This window comes from Coffea arabica, chromosome 7c (genome assembly GCF_036785885.1).
Source record: "Coffea arabica cultivar ET-39 chromosome 7c, Coffea Arabica ET-39 HiFi, whole genome shotgun sequence".
Taxonomy (NCBI): domain Eukaryota; kingdom Viridiplantae; phylum Streptophyta; class Magnoliopsida; order Gentianales; family Rubiaceae; genus Coffea; species Coffea arabica.
The window spans coordinates 16853230-16867708 of record NC_092322.1 but is presented as its reverse complement, the minus strand read 5'-3'; positions in this window follow the sequence as shown (position 1 = coordinate 16867708).

The window sequence follows — 14479 nt, the reverse complement described above, 5'->3', positions numbered from 1 at the left end:
TTATTAATGTTAATCGAGCATCAATTAAATAACTACTTTACTATCTTTAAAAGTTATTATTTTAGTCTAAACTTACTTACACTAAATTTTACACTAAAAGTCTAGTCTTGAGCTTTAGTCTTACACTGTACAAACTGTACATGTCCCCTCTGCTGTGGCTTGCACTGTTATCATGTCACATAAAAAATAAAAGCGTAATAATCTTTGTGGAATTAGACATATACCACCAAAACTGCACGAGTTTATACTGAATATTGCAAGAACTATACCAGGATAGAACTCAACTGGAGAGACCGGTTTCCCCCCTCTCTAACAACAAAACTTGTTATGCATGCTTCATGCTACTTCAGTAATGAACTCAAGGGATTCCTATGACTCACAAATTTATTATTCAAATGCACCATCAGGTTGTTGTCAACATTGTCTCCCACCAAACTTGTCACTCACCTTCGGGTGGTTTCCTTCGACGGGGTTTCCACGGTTACATAAGATTAGTAAAATTATAATTTACTTGCAAAAATTACAATTTGATTACCAAGGATTACCAGGTTCTGAAAAGTTTGTCATGTTTTCTACCAAGGTTATTAAGACAATAAGAAATTTACTATTTGAGTAGCAAAATTTATCACTTTTATGTTTAAAAAAATTATCACTTAACTAAAGGTTCTGGACCTTTTTTTTTTTCCTAGGAAGGGGCTGCTAACCCTTTATTTTATTACTGTAAAAAATAAAATTACATGTTGAGGTTACCCTCAAGTCTTACTCCCTTATAAAATTACATGTTGCAAAAGAGGCTAAGCGCAAATGAGGAGTACTTACTCCCTTATAAAAATATGGAAAACTAAACTAATACTACCTAACAAACTTCAAGATCTATTTTTTAACCCCACATGAAAGAGCACAGGGCCTCCGGTACTCACATAGCAAAATTTATTTATTTTTTTGTGATAAAATTTATACTTTGGCAAAATAAACTTTTTAAAGCCAATCTAAGTATATCACTATGTGCCAGAAAAGTTTATTTTGCCATCCAAGTATATCACTATAAGCACATAGATTTCTTATCCAGACCAATCAATTCTTGTTGCAGAACAGGTGGTATCAAATAGAATAAGAACCACGTTTCCACTTTGTCGACGCCAAATTTTAATTTATCTTTATTTTAATTTATTATTATTATTTATTTTATTTTATTTTATTTTTATTGATAATTATTATCTATTTTTATTTATTAATATCATGATTTTGTTGTTAGACATTTTTTAGCATTTTAGATACCAAATTTTTTAATTTAGCTTTATTTATTATTATTATTATTATTTTTATAGATTAAATGATAATTATTATTCATTTTTGCTCATGAGTCTCTTAATTTTTATTTTAAGACATTTTTAGCATTCAAATTTATCAGAAAAAGAAAATTGTTCACAAAAATATGCTTTATTTCTTTTAGATTCAATTTATGAAAGTTATTGTTGGTTTACCTAAATTAAGTAAAATTAGGAAAAAACCATCAACAAAATCAACAAATTTTTTAGCATTTGATTTTATTTGATTAATCTTGTTTTATTTTTATTTTTATTTTTTGTTGTTAAAATTACTTCATTATTTGTTAAATTAAAAAAAAAAAAGAAGTAGTCCGCGCGCGTGCAACCATCCCGCTTTTGGATCCGGGAGCTGTCCAATTCAATTCTTTCCGGTCGTTGTGATTTTTATAATATTTGGTGTAAACTCGTAAAGTTTTGATATAATTGTAAATTTTGTCAATTCATATGATTAGAGGTGTAAAATTTACTATTACACCCAAATTGCAAGAGTTTATACTAAATAATGTAAGAACTATATCAGGAAAGAACTCAATTGGAGAGACCTGTTTCCCCCTCTTTAACAACAACCATTTGGCAAATAATTTTTTTGGATGTTTGTCTAAAACTTTACTATAACTCACTGTAGAAGTTGTAGAAAAATTTTTGAAATGTATAAATTTTTTGATATTTTGAAGTGTTTAGTTTAAAAATTTTGAAGAAGTTTTTTGAGATTACTGTAATTAAAATTGTTAAAAAATTTATAGCAAACAAATTTGGCAAAAAACTTTTTTGCCAAACAAGCCCTTGTTACGCATGCTTCATGCTACTTCTGTAAAAAACTCAAGGGATTCCTATGACTCACAAATTTATTATTCAAATTCACAATCATGTATTTGATCCCCCGACCTAGCAGGGGCGGATGCTCTCTGCCCTGGCCACCTGGGCTTTCCCCAGGTGGTTTAATTACACAAGGTTAGTAAAATTCATCAGTTATTTAATAAATTATAATTTTTTTTGCAAACTTATGAATTTGTTTGCAAAAATTACCATTTCATTACAAAGGATTACCAGTTTCTGAAAAGTTTGTCATGTTTTCTACCAAGGTTATTAATTCAATAAGAAATTTACTATTTGAGTAGCAAAATTTATCACTTTTATGTTAAAAAAAAAATTATCACTTAACTAAAGGTTCTGGACCTTTTTTCTTTTTTTTTTTTTTCTAGGAAGGGCTGCTAACCCCTTATTTTATTACTGTAAAAATAAAATTACATGTTGAGGTTGCCCTCAAGTGTTTGAAAAAGATGCCAAGCGCAAATGAGGAGTACTTACTCCCTTACAAAAATATGGAACACTAAACTGATATTACCTACCAAACTTTAAAAAGATCTATTTTTTTAACCCCACATGAAAGAGCACAAGGCCTACAGTACTCTCATAGCAAATTTTATTTTATTTTTTTTGTGATAAAATTTATACTTTGGCAAAATAAGTTTATTTTGCCAGCTAAGTATAGCACTATAAGCACATAGATTTGTTATCCAAACCAATCAATTCTTGTTGCAGAGCAGGTGGCATCAAATAGAATAAGAAGCTCGTTTCCACTTACTACAAAAGAAATGACAAAGAAAAGAAGACCACTCGCTTTTCCCTGTTAAGACAATCTTTGCACAATCGAGATATCATATTTGTAATCCGAAGACGGTGTCAAAATATCCTTTTGATCTAGTTAGATTTATGTGCCTGCTAATTTTTTACACAACTTTTTTAGCACAAAAAAAAGAGAGATATCATATTCGTAATCAAAGAGAATATTCTGGTTATAACAACATGAGTGAAAAAAAAACCGTATATTTAATGCATTTAAGCTTATCTACAGTCTCAAGCTTAACTACAGTCTACTATCATCCATAGGAACTGTAAGAGATTTTTTCTATCTAATATACTGTTCGTGCTGATTTTTGGGAGCTTGAGGAGTTGATCAGTCCGGTATCGCAGATGATATCCATTTTGGTGGGCAGACTACTGTTGAGCGTGCCACTTGACTTATGTCAAGAAAGAGATGAAGGAAAGAAATGGCACGCATGACTTGGACAGGTGACCTTTAGGTCCCGAGTTCGAGCATCCGTTTTGCTGGATTCCTTCGCGCATTTAATGTGCTTGGGTCGGGTTGGAACATCGGGGTCGGATCGCAGGGAATTAGTCGAGCTCCGTAAGAATTGATCCGGACACCCCTGTATCGATAAAAAAAAGAAAAGAGACTTGGACAGACCTTGTAATATAATAAAAGTTTCAACAAAATTGGTAGGCCTAATTAAATTACATTATTATTGCTATTATTAACTTCTTTGTATTTCTACATATAACAGTAAGGAGCAGGAAAATTTTACAAGGCACCTAGCAGAACATAATAATGATCCCAAGACAAGAACTTGTGGCAAATTAGGGACCAAAAAAGGCTGATTGGAAGTGTTTTCGCTGCAAAGAGATATTAAGCTTGCCATGATTATGAGGATGAAAACGCCTCCAAGAAACCCTCTTATCACCCTCTCTTGTATTTGTAGACTTAGCAAGAATTGAAGGACAAGGAGCCAGGAAGGTGATGATGGAAGTGATTCTGCTGGTGAAAGTGATTGTGATAGTTGTTAGTTTCCTTCTCGATTCGCCATCGAAGATGAAGAAAATCATCAACTGAACAAGGAAGTCTAAGAGGGCCAGTTGCATGGTATCCATAAACCTCATGAGCATTGTCAAGAAGGCTGATGAATAGGGGATGTTTAAGGTGCGATATGGGGATGACAAAACGCTGGAATCCACCGTCTTCTCCTTCTTCTAGGCCTACCCAAACCACTAGCCATCCTTTCTTTACTTTCATCTTCTTTTCTTCATTTGGATGGCTCATTCTGGCTTTCTTTCGAGTTCAATGGACGAAGGAAAAGAGGAAAAGTAGAGGAAGTAGTTGAAAATAGAGAAGAGAAGGTGGCCTTGTAGTGTAGTACTAGCTAGAGTGCTATCTTTGTACGAAGTGGCAAGCTATAAAGAAAGAAAAGTCTGTAATGTGGAAATGGAATACCCAACCAAAGGAAAAGTTGATCTTCAATGCCCGGCCCTGCTTGACACTTGGATACTTTGGTGAATATGAGGCAGGTTTGACTGCAATGATTGAATTAGCAAACCGGTGAATTGGGGATGCGGGGCAGGAGCGGTCATCAGATGAACTGCTGGACCGCTCTTGAGTTGTTCATGGTCAAGATTTGATTTAAAAAAATTGTATGATCCAAATCACTTCTTATACCTCATTTTTAACGTGTACGGGACCCACAAAAATTTGTTCTAGAGTTTTACGTTGTGTAAATAAAGTTACGCTGTGTGCAAACGAAGTTACATGGTGTGTAAAATGCACAAAATCGTCGGGAACGGTTGCACCTGTCCGTGGTCCGTGAATTGGTTACTTCATTGCACGCTTTTCAAAATTTTATTTTTTGTCCTCAAACTTTAAACATATATTATATCTTTTTTTATATTATACATCCAAATTAAGCAAATATATGGCGTTGGAAAGCTTATTTAAGGTACTTTCAAATGATACCCATATTGACATATTTTTGGGACTTGGACTCGATATAGTTGAAGTTATTGTGCAATTATACTATTATTTCGATTGGGAGCCTAAAACAGCCCAACGATAATTTCCTACAATTTAGACACCATAATTCTTTAATAAATTATAATGATGCAAGAAAAATACGTTAATTTAAGCAATTATGAGCTCCGTTTCTACTCATTCAAATCAAAGCTCAAAATTTCAACTAAAGCTTTTCCCTCTTTCTTCTTTGACGAATGTTTAAGTAAAAATATATCTCCCACTTCCCAGAAAAGATGGTAAAATAAAAATGTATATTTTATTTTGATGAATAACAATTTAAAGATATACACATTGGGTTATACGAAGAGCCGAAAGTCCCTAAATAAGGCATTAGGTACACATACGGTACAAGGAAAGCCGAAAGTTTCTAAAAAAGGCGTGAAGTTCTTAATAAAACAAAAGAAAGTCATAATTCTTCTTCCTTTATCTTTTACAGCAACTACAAGCTATTTATAGCTTTTCTTTTAACATTTTAACTATTCATCTGCTTTTCGGCTCCTATTTTCTTTAATGTATATGAAAATAGGGTATTCCTCTTAAACACTCTTACTTTTAGGGTCTGTTTGTTTGGACTGAAAATCTTTTCCAGAAAATATTTACTTCAATTTCTGGTGTTTGGCTGCAAAAGAGGTCAGGAAAATTTTTTCTAGTAGAAAATCTTTTACATAACTTGGTGTAAAATGACTTCCGTAATTAAGATTAGAGGTGGCAATATGGATAAATGGTTCATAATTGGTTTTGACTTAACCGATGGTGGATGAAATTTATCCAATCCATTTAAATCCATTTAATGGATGGATCTAAATGGATTAAATAAAAACCAATTATCCATTTATAATCCATTTAAATATTTTCATAATTTTTTTTTGTCAGATCCTTCGGTATGAAATAGCCACTTTGGGCCCTGACTAATCCGGAGTTGAGCCAAGTTGCACCCCATGAGAGGCGCAAGCTCTCCCTATAAGAGTTGTAGTGCTTCTGGTAAAAATGCATTTTTAGGTGCTAAAAGCAAAACGTTTGGTGAATATCATCCTATAAAATTAGGAGTAAAAATTTTTATGTTAAAAACACTTTTAGCAAAAGGTTAAATTTGGTACTTTTATAGTAGCTTTTGTGATTTAAAAAATAAAACATTGAATTTAATCATTTTATCCTATATTATGAACTAAATAAAGAGATAAATACATTTACAATTTTTTAAATTACATATTATCCAATACAATAAGTATTTATTGAACAATATCTCCAAATAATATATTTTAAAGCATTTAAATACTTAATAAATATTTTTATTAAAAATTCTATTAAAAAATTATTTTTTAATAAGTTATTGTAACTCGCAACAGGCCCTTAGTGGAAGGCAAAGAACATGTGATTATTAAGCAACTAAAGGGAAAAATCTACAAAAAAGAAAAAGACGAAAATATACTGAAGGAAGTAGAAGACAATAACAAAAAAGGATTCTTCTCAGATTTAACAAACTCATAGAGGCCATTTGTCAATATTTTGACTGTGTTTCTAGCTCCACTTCTTGTGAACGTGATGATGTTCTCTAGTTTTGTGGGCCCACAACAATGACGCTTTCTGGAAGGAAGGGAAGAAGTTATTTGTGAGTCCTGGGTCCGTCTTCCCATTGCATCCTATTTTGCTAAATGGATTTATATGGATCAAGTGGATAAACCATGTAAATCCATCAATTTAATTGGTTTTAAATGGTTATCCATTTAAAACCATCACACTTTTTTTAGTCATCCAAATCCATTTAAACTTGGTTTATATGGATGGATAAATGGATTTGAATCCATTTTGCCACCTCTAATTAAGATACGGAAGTTAATTTCCGACAACTATCGCGACTTATCAGTTTCCTCGGCACTTGGCTATTGTACAAAGCCATCAAGCACTATGCCACAGAGATCAAATCAAGAGCTATTTTCCTGCACTTGCTTCTGCAAATCCCACAACTTTGCACCTCTTCGAGCTCTCCTCTTTCTCATGTTCCTCTCTACTGTTCCTGTTCTCTTGCGCCACACAAATGCAATTATGGATTATACAACTCTAGATCTAGATTGGGCTTGCATTGAGAAGTTTTGGAGAAAGGAAAAAAAGTGAAGCCAATGGAGGCAGGAGGAACATTTTTAGAAGAAGAGTTAATACAATAAACATCAAATTTCAATTGCTAATTTCTTATAGTGGTTCAATCAGCGGTAGGCATATAATTTAAACTTTTTATTACAATGGCACTCAACTGGCTTGGGGAGATTGTGAATTCTTGGTTCTGGTCTTTGATTTATTTTTTGAGACTTGAAAGGATTTGGATTGGGGATTGTTTGTGGTGGCTGATGAGGTGGGTAGAGATAATGATAATTAGTAGTAGCAATTAGCAAAAGAGAAATCCGGGAACGATATTATCGTTGGAGGATTTTAATTTTTTTAGAACATTTTCTTAAAATTGCACCAAACACCAGAAAATGAAGGGAAAATTAGATATTTTCCAGGAAAGAATTTTCATTGAAAATATTTTCTTAGGGAAAATATTCTACATTGAAACAAACAGACGCTTAGTTTCAATAATATACAGCAAACAGTTTATTACTTTTAGTTTTTTCTTATGCATAGCTATATACATTTAAGAAATTTGATACAATTTGGCACATATAAGGTACCTTCATATAAGAAGAGTGACATTTAAAAAAAAAATGAATGTCAAAAAGTTTAATATAGTATATATGTCAAATAGAGTAGGGATTAGTCTCCTAAAATTTCTCTACAAAATAGGAAAGTTCAAATTATACGATTAGACAATCTCCCTAACTTCAAGAAAGTTATTTCCTAAGATATTTAAAAAAATGTACAAATTTTATAGTTTGACAATTGTCATAATTTAGTTTGGTTCCTTCTTGAGACATGCCATACGTGTTTCGAAAATATGGTGTACATTTTTGCACAGATAGTGTATCCAATACTCAAAATAGAGGAAATCCACAAACAGCTTGTAGTTTTCTCTTCCTTTACTTCATAGAGTAACTACCAACTATTTATAGTTTTTCTCTTACCACTTTAACTGTTCAATTGCTTTTCGACTCATATATTCTTAAATGTACACAGAATTAGGGTTTTTTAAGTACTTTTACTTTTAGATTCCACAAAATACAACAAATAGGGTATTACTTTTAGTTTTCTCTTAGTTATAGTTATATACATTTGAGAAATTTGGTACAATTCGGCACACATAGGGTACCTTTATATTATATAGGAAGGGTGATGTATTTTTCAAAAAACTAAATGTTAAGTAATTTTAAAATAGTAGATATGTAGAATATAGTAGGGACTAATCTTCTAAGGTTCCTCTAACAAATAGGAAAGTTCAAATTATACTGTTAGACAATCTTCATAACTTTAAGAGAGTAATTTTCTAAGATATTTTTAAGAAAGACGAATGTCCAAATTTCATAATTTGACTATTACCATAACTTACTTTGGTTACTTCTTGAGACATGGCATACGAGTTTTGGAAATATGGTGTACATTTTCATATAGATGATATACCTAATATCCAAGATAGAGGAAAGTCATAAACAGTTGGTAGTTTCTTCTTGTTTTATCTTATACAGTAACTACTAGTTGTTTATAGCTTTTTTTTAAAAATACTTTTAACTATTCATTTACTTTTTGGCTCCTATTTTCTTAAATGCATATAAAAATAGGGTATTTTTTTAAGCACTCTTACTTTTAGTTTCCATAATGTACACCAAACGAGGTATTACTTTTAGTTTTTACTTAGGCATAGTTGTATACATTTAAGAAATTTGGTACAATTTGGTGCACATACGGTACCTTTGTATAAAAAGAGTGATGTATTTTTTTTAAAAAAAAATAATGTCAAAACTTTAACTTCTTTATACGATATAAGAATAAGTTATGGTCAAAGAGAGGTTCTAAATTTCAACTGCATGGATAGGGGCATTTTTGGGATGTAAAATGATGTGGAGTTTATTTTAGCTTTAGGTACAAGTGATAGTAGCATGTGTTTTGGTATGTTTACGGAAATCTCCTCATGTTTGTACATTTAAAGCGCTTATTTATGGAGACATTTCGGTATTTTTGGAATGTGGGATTATTTTATAATCGTTTTTGCATTGTGTACAAGTCATACAAGCTTATGTATTGGTGTAATTACTTAAATGGTATTACAGACACATTTACTTGAAGTGTGGTATTTATTGTGCAATTGAAATGAAAACATTTTGCTGTAATCTTACCACTTGAGGACATTCAATTGCTTGAAACATATTCAATTCTCATTGCCATTTACATCTCAATTAAACTGAAAAAAACATGGGTATGTTAATGAATTTATGCTTCAATATCGGTTATGGTTGTTCGAATGCCTTGTCCTTCACATTCTTCAATTTTTTCGTTTCAACTTCCCAGATTGGGCTATTTTTGCTAACTTTATATTCTGCATTCCAAAATGGTTTTCAGGCAAAGCTATTCTTGGTGGTTCAACTTGAGGTGAGTTTTATTTCTTAATTTTATTGTTTATCTGGGTGGATTTGGTGGTGCGTAGCGTTGCATGATTGCTTCTATAGCAAATTTTGAAAATATGGTTGCATAATTTAGCTGTAATATTATGATTTTCTCACCAATTTGGTTGGTCTGTATAATTTGAATGGTGTGGTTATGATGTAATAGGTTTGGAGCAACTGTAAGAAAAAGTTTTCTGAGGGGCATCTGGAATAAGGTAAGTCAAAAAATAATTTAATTAATTCAGTTACGATGTATTTTCTACTGCGTGTACTAAGTGATTCATATATGGAATTCATTTTGATAGTGAAAAATTGTGAATTGGTGGGTTACATGGTATGCTGTTGATTTGAGTTTGAATTGTTTAGCTACTAATAAATTAATAGAATAAACATCTTCTAAGCCATTCATATTAATAGTGTTCCGTATATACCTTCTAATTAAGCAGAGGTAATAGAAATGGTTCAATTTCCTCAGGCAGTGATAAATTTGTAGAAACTCCTTCATGCAAACAACTTCAATGAGTGCTTTCTTATATTATAGAACAATGAATGCTTTCTTATACAGATAAACCAAACTAAAATTGCGACGAAACTAAAAAGGTGAACAAAAAAGAAACCAAACAGATGCGAAACAAAACCTCACACTACACACGAATAAGTGTGGCTTTGAATTTTAACCCCAAGAACAGACATATAGCTAATAAAATTACTTGTAATCCATGAAATGTAAATTGAATAATAATTTGTAGAAAGGGAAACTTAAATGACTTTTTTACATATGCTATAATCCTTATTGATCAACAGGTTGATTAACATTTTAACGCCAAGAACAGACATATAGCTAATGAAATTACCTGTAATCTGTGAAATGCAAGTTGAATAATAATCTAAAGAAAGGGAGATTTAAATGGCCTTTGTAGACAATCTATTATTGAAACCTATGCTATCAAATATTATCATTAATATGATATCCCATTCTTATCTTCATTCATTTACTCTTCTACCAGTTTGAATACTTTCGAAACTCCACAAAATAACAACACAATCACCAACAAACAATTATCTTAAAATCCTCTTTAATCACAGGCACCAAACACTCATGCATTACTCGGGTACTCCCTCCCTAGTATTAGATATATAGAGTAGAGTAGAAACAGTTTGCCAAGATTTCTCTATGAAATTGGAATTCCCTAACTTTAAGAGATTAATTTTCTAAGATATTTTTAAGAAAAACAAATGTCCAAATTTTATAGAAAATTACAGCATAATTTAGACGAGATTTCGGTAGTCATTTAGTTAGAGAGTTACACTGGCATAACTAGATAGGAATTCCAATATTCGAAGAGTTTTCATTTGCATTTGTCTACCCGTTTGTAGTTTAGATTATTTTTTTCTTAATTTGTTGAAAGTTTAAGTAATAGTGAAGTTTTAGTAGCGCTGGTAATTGATCAATTTTCTTTATGGAATCGACCTCTAATACCTTATACTCACTTACAACTTGTATATTTACAAAAAATTACATGTGGGATATTCAGTACTTTATAAATTTAAAACATGAATGTGAATTAAGCTCTCTTGATACCCTATATATAAGAATTTATAAATGCATACCCTATGCACGTCACTTTCTTTATAATCATTTAGTGAACTACACTTTCCACGCAAAATCTATTGAACGTTAATCTTTCAATGATTCAGTTATATCATATATGCCGAAAGACAGACTTGTGCGAAAACTCAGGCATTTCCTTTTGAGTTTGACTATGAAACAAAATACCTGTTTTATTGAGATTATTCAAGCAATCGTGTCCAAGCGGGTAACATAATCTCCTGCTCTAAGAAATTCCAAAGAAATTGAGTGGAATGGAAATTTTATCACAGTACGGACTAATAGTCTAATAGTTGGTAAGCCTAATAATTGGCATTCAATTAATAAAAATTTTCCAAATAAAATTGTTAAACCGACTAATTCTACATTAAATACAATTCAAATAAGATTGATGTGAGGTCCTTATTTGTCCAATTAATGCTATTTCATTGACTGAAGACAAACTACTATACATGCCAAATAGTTGTTTCAGACCATAATAAAATTTTTCTTCAACAGACATATTAAAGAAAGTCCTCTGTAATTTCATTTTATCCAAGAAATAATGAATTAAAAGAAACCATTTGCAACCATCAGAGTTAACATACTTACGGACCCATGAACACTAGTTCCTGGGATTTTTGAAAAACAAAATCTAAATTGTTAAATAAAAAGAATCAAAAAATACTGTCTAATTACATTATAGTAACACGATCTTTTTTTGATATTACTATAATGTTATTAGTCATCTAGGTTTGTTGATCCCTATTCATTGAATCAATCTTTAGAAATCTTAGTCCACCAAGTCAATGTGGTACAAGATCCATATAGTGAGACGAGCACCTCTGTTGGTCGGCTTGTGAAATTAACCTGCCTCCATCATGGAAATTAGTTTACACACAAGTGGAAGAATTCCATAATCTTCCACTCTTTTATTGCACATCTAGTTGAGCAGTCCTTGCACTTTATCTCCCACAAAAATTTCTTTTATGTTCTTTATCCTGTCTTTTTCGCTTGAGTGGCTTCAAAAAGAGTTGCTTCTTCACTGCCCACTTGTTTGAATTAACATTACTTTATTTATCTTAATTCTATACACTAATCATCTTGGAGAATAAGATATCAGATTAATGAAAATGCTATCATATACAGTTGGTGAAATATTTCCTACCACATTGTACTATATATATTGTGCTAATCCGTACCGAAAGTGCAGTACATAAAAGCATAAGCAGTCAAAGTTTATTGACTCGACTCCAATGTTTTTGTGTGTTCGTGCGTGTGCTTTTGTTTTTTGGTTGGCAAGAAAGAGTATTGAATCTATGGTTTAGGCGGAGAGATTATCATAAATATCCTCTTATAATGATCCCAATTGTTTGATCAATGTCGCGTCACTTTGACAAGGTACTCCACTAATGTTGTGATAATTATTAATCGCATTATTCTACTTTTTATAACGACACGACAGTCCTAGTTTGCCATTAACATTTTCCATATGATTTCTTCAATATGCCAATGCACTCGCACTCTTTTTTGCTTTATTACCTCTCTCGTTATACTTTGTTCCATCCGCCCTTCCATCCATCAAGCAGACTTGTGTATACTCTCCCTTTATCTGTCTTAAACCCTTGCAAAAAGATTGATTGGAGAATGACTGTTAGTCAAAACATGGGTGAACTTTAAAGATTGGAGATAATACAAAGCATTTTTTGTGCTAATTGTTGTAAATAAGGTGCAAGGTGTGCTTGTCATTCCATACCTTCAAATACTGTCTTAAATTTGTCCAAAGACACCTTCCCTAAGGTGGTCCTAGTTCCGTGCATAATATCTCATCTACCTTTGTTTTTAGTTCATGATTACAAATTGTTTAATCACCAAAGCAAGCGGCCTAGGCTACTTAATAGTGTTACCTTACTCAAAACTACTTCCTATGAATGTACCATGTACGGTATAGATTCCCTTTATACAACTAATACGGGAAAAAGAAATTGATTATATTTGGGAGAAAGTAAATGAGGGAAAGCTCAATCTGAAACTAAAGTTTAGAGTAACATGAAATTCTCTTGTTTGCCAACACGAAATACTTAATTGAAAACATGTACAATCTAATCAAAACAAGTCCAGCTCACTCATTTCATCTTATACTAACCAACATGAAATATTTTTTTAATAACTTTTTTTCTACCCTTCTACCTCTCCCCACACCTTTTTCGCCTTAGTTATCCGGCACAGGATTAGAATCCTGAATCTAATAGCGAGGAGAAATCTAAGAGCCTATCCCTGGCCACGGGACCAACTCGGTAGTTTAACACGAAATACGTAATAGGAAACATGTACAAGTCCAATCAAAATAATTCCAACTCATTTATTTTATCTTATACTAGCTATTAAGGCACATCCATGGTATGCGCAACTAGTAAACTTAAAATATGTATAAAAATTATTTTTCAAAATTGAAATATTAAAAGAGAAAGAATTGTTTGGTGTAAGCTGATTTAGAAAACTGGAAAAGGGAAGAAAGGAATAGGAATCGGGGCTAATATTTTTTCTTTTTCACATTTTAACATTTCTATCATAAATTCAGACTAAGGTGTTTACGCTTTTGGTTGAGGAGGCTCGGTCTAGCAGATAAGTTTGACGATCTAGAAATTAGAGATTTTACATTCTAATCCCCCTTTTTCCTTTCCGCCCTTTAAATTTACCTCTTTCCTACTGAAAAAAAAAAGCGTTAACACTTCTGATATAATATGTGATTTTGAGGAGTATCAAAAATATTGGATAAACATTGAAAGGTTGTGGATAAACATGGAAAAATGCCGAACGTTAAAGATGGGAGAATAGGGAATTACGCAGATTTTTTTGTTAAGAAGATGACCATTTTACCCTTTATGGTAAGGGTAAAAATGTCAAAAATAAAATGATATGATACCCTTTATAGTAAGAGACTTGTTTAAGGTGCACTCGATTTAGGGAGAAAATCTCTGTAATAGTAATTATTTGTGTACAACTAATAAAATATAGTTGTAATAATTATTTCTTCTCTAGTATATTTAGAGACAAACTAATATCATTGTGTAAGAATGTTTAATGGTATGGAGAATTAGACAATTCTAGATATTTTAGAGTGGTTTATTAATTAGTTGCTGGAGAAGTATGACTAATTTGTAGATGAACCCTAATAATAGGATTTATATTTTCTTATCAATAATTTAGGATCATTTTACCCTTTAATAAAATATAGTTGTAATAATTATTTCTTCTCTAGTATATTTAGAGACAAACTAATATCATTGTGTAAGAATGTTTAATGGTATGGAGGATTAGAGAATTCTAGATATTTTAGAGTGGTTTATTAATTAGTTGCTGGAGAAGTATGACTAATTTGTAGATGAACCCTAATAATAGGATTTATATT